General features: G+C 29.4%; 1 long non-coding RNA gene across 1 annotated transcript in view; it reads left to right on the top strand.

Annotated features, from left to right (window-relative positions):
• LOC119687129 overlaps nt 1-3495 on the top strand; it is an 11929-nt gene extending 8434 nt beyond the window's left edge. The window contains exon 3 of the long non-coding RNA XR_005253095.1: nt 3187-3495. This is a non-coding gene — a long non-coding RNA (uncharacterized LOC119687129). The remainder of the gene's footprint in view (nt 1-3186) is intronic.
• Nucleotides 3496-3880: the final 385 nt, after the last annotated feature.

The following is a 3880-nucleotide window of genomic DNA, read 5'->3' as shown; positions in this document are numbered from 1 at the left end:
ATTATTATTATTATTCATTATTCATTATTATTATAATTCATTATTCATTATTATTATTATTCATTATTCATTATTATTATTATTCATTATTATTATTATTCGTTATTATTATTATTTATTATTATTATTCATTATTATTATTATTCATTATTGTTATTATTCATTATTTATTATTCATTATTATTATTATTCATTATTGTTATTATTGATTATTATTGTTATTCATTGTTATTATTATTCATTATTATTATTATTCATTATTCATTATTATTATTATTCATTATTCATTATTATTATTATTCATTATTCATTATTATTATTATTCATTATTCATTATTATTATTATTCATTATTATTATTGTTCGTTATTATTATTATTCATTATTCATTATTATTATTATTATTATTATTCATTATTCATTATTATTATTATTCATTATTCATTATTCATTATTCATTATTCATTATTCATTATTCATTATTCATTATTCATTATTCATTATTCATTATTCATTATTCATTATTCATTATTATTATTATTCATTATTATTATTATTCGTTATTATTATTATTTATTATTATTATTCATTATTATTATTATTCATTATTGTTATTGTTATTATTATTATTATTATTATTATGATTTTCATTAATATTATTATTATTATTACTATTACTGTTATTATTATTATTTTTATTTTCATGTGTGTTATCATTATTATTATTGTTGTTGTTATTATTAATATTACTATTTTCAATAATATTATTAATGTTATTATTATTATCGTAATTGTTGTTATTGTTAATGTTTGTATTATAAAAGTTATCATTATTATTATTATTAATATTATTTGTATGTTTACTATTGTTATGTTGTGATGTTGTTAATGTATCCTCACTTAATTTTTCATGTTTAAAACTATCTTTGGTTTTATTTGAAATTTCATTTAATAAGTACTTCTCAACTAATTTATCTCCGTCCTTCTCGGCACCATGGAGTATAGTTTTGTTGGCAATGTTGGCAATGTTGGCAATGCTGGGAATGTTGCCATTGTTGCCAAGATTGATTTGTATTACTTCAGCTCTTGTTGTCATTTTGGTAAGGAAATTTATGTGCACCACTTGTAAAATACACATTATTAAAACAAAAATCACCGAATCCTTGAATAGAAACCAACTGCGTACACGACAGCCGCGCCCTCTGCCAGCGGCCATGCCTTCGCTTTTGACGTTTGTTGTAAATTTCTTATGTTGCTTTTGTTTTAAGTGTTGCTCTATTTGCTGGAAGTGATGTTGTTTCTCTGTTGTTTGTTGCTATAATTGTTCCCGTCGTTCTTCTTGGTGTTGCTCTTGTTGCTGTTGCTGTTGCAGTTGTTGTTGCTGTTGTTGTTGAGATTGTTGTAAATTTTTATGTTGATTGATGCTGTCGAGCATTTGTCACTTGATGACAGTTATGTGTGCAATACGTTTGCCTGACATGTTTTTGATGTGAATTGGCAGCACACTTTGTTTTTATGTTTATTCGACTTTGTTGCAATTATTTTTAGAGGTTCTTTCTTGTTGTGCTAATATATTGACAGCAATGAGAAATCTGTAAAGATTTAAAAAAAATTTACATAAATTTTATTTATATAAATAAATCCTTAAAATTTGATTTTTATAAAATTAGCGTTAAGTACGGATCTTAATTAAAATGTAATAATAATAATTAAACTTTATTGGAGTTTAATTAGGTTAGGTTAGGTTATACCGGTGATCCCCAGTGGATCCACTTGAGATGCCGTATATAAATAATGAAAACTTTAGGGTTTAAAACCACCTAGAACCTTTTGCGGGGCATAAAATACTATTTAAAGTCAGATCCTGTAACTGGTCCAGGTCCTCAAGGAAGGGAGCTCCTAAAGTATTACGTAGCCGACGTGCATGAGCTGGGCAAAAACACAAAAGATGAGAAGCGCTCTCTTCGTCCTGCCCACAGCTACGACAGATTTGATTGAGTTGAAATAACCCCAATAAAATTTTAATAATCTTTCATAACGAAATTGGAACAATTTTGTTGTTGCAATTTTTGATAAGTTCAATAATTATCACGTAAAATGTCCTCTCAACTGTACTCTGTAAAAGGTTGAAACCAGATGTCAACTCACAGATTGAGTCTTGTCAGCGCGGCTTTTGTCCTAGTTGCTCCACCATCTGCACTGCGGCAGATCCTAAGAAAAGCACACGAACACAACAACGACACCCACCAAAGCAGCTTTTGAACGCGTTTATGTCACAATATCTATTGTAAGCTCGATATTCCTGCAAAGTTAATACTACTCTGAAAAATGACGATGAGCAGTACCCGTAGTTTCGTCAAGATAGGATCGAGTCTTTTCGAACCTTTGCATACCATGCAAGGATTTAAGCAATATAATCTCTTACCATGTGAAGATCAGGTAAGGTTTCTGTAAAGTTACAGCAAGCGCAGAAAATGTAGCCTTCCGCTGTGACCGGTTTAATGAAGAACGGGAATTACTCGGGGAGACTCTATGGCATTTATCATCTTCTAGCAGCATTGTACATGAAATGTGTTCAAGAAGCTTTAAATGGAATGCGGTAAAAATGTTCGGAACTCAAATTATGCGGAGTCTGCGACTTTGCAAAGAGGAAAAAAGAACAGCTGCAATGAGCTCTTGACGAAAGTCCAAATCGGTGATCCCGTGAGGGCTAATCGTCGGTGTGGTTTTAGTGGGTTAAAGTTCCACACTGACTAGGCTATCGATTGCTTTAAACCTCGCTCCATAGATCACTCATACTACCTGTGCTTTTGTATAGCGCAGAAGTATGGAGTACTTGAAGTTTTCAAGAGAAAATCTTGATGGAAATATTAGTACAATCTTATTCGAAGTTTAGTGATTCTAGAAGTCCAATGACATTTTTTGATAACGTCTAATTTTTGTTATGTGCTTTTTTCAGGTCTCATAGGTTGTTTATTAAGCTGATCAAAGATGCAGCTTGAAATTTCATGTAAATCAATGCAATTCCATGCATGAATGCAATATACTACGATTTAACATTCTCAACATATGCCAGTATAATCGATTTATATATGAATTTATTATTATGAAAAACAAATAAATAGAATGTCATTTATACAAAATATTTTTCTTATATTTCTTATATATCTATGTTTAATATTTTTAGTATCTTCTGCAATTTGACGATTCAATGGCTGACAAACGTGTTGAACTGGTTACTTGTGATGCTAATGTTTCCACGGATGAAGTGCCCACAAGCAGTGTAGGAACTCAAACTAATTTGAGTTTCCTGTTGGGGTTGCCTGGTGTTGCCAAGGAGAAGGCTGAAAGGGAAAATGAGTCACGTTTGGATGCCAAACCTGCAGCTAACTGTGACGGCTTTAAGCAGGATGAATAATCCACATCATATTTTTTATATGATTCGTTTTTTTTAACAAAAAAAATTTACCAATATGAAAGATTAATAAATTAATATTCGACGAAATATTTTATCAAAAGATTGTTAAATTCATTACAAAGACCTGAGTATATATGAATATTATATATATTCATATTATGTATATATATGCATATATAAAGATATATATATATATAAAGACAGTATAGTATATTAAAACAATAGACTTGATCAATAGTAGATCTTTCATTTGGTCTTTAGAAAGACTGAAAGGAGCTTTAAATCTGACAAAAGACCGCTGCCAGAATGCGACTGATCTTTGAAACAATCTTTCATAAGATTTTTGAGTGTGGTGATTTGAAAACTCGTTGCCAGAATTGCTCGTGAATCGAAGCACAACTAGACGAACCAACTATCAACAACAGTCATTAGAGTTGCCATGTCACTTAATTATTAATTATAG

The sequence above is a fragment of the Teleopsis dalmanni genome, chromosome X (assembly GCF_002237135.1).
Source record: "Teleopsis dalmanni isolate 2A chromosome X, ASM223713v2, whole genome shotgun sequence".
In the NCBI taxonomy this organism is placed as follows: Eukaryota; Metazoa; Arthropoda; class Insecta; order Diptera; family Diopsidae; genus Teleopsis; species Teleopsis dalmanni.
This window is presented reverse-complemented; position numbering and strand designations above follow the sequence as displayed.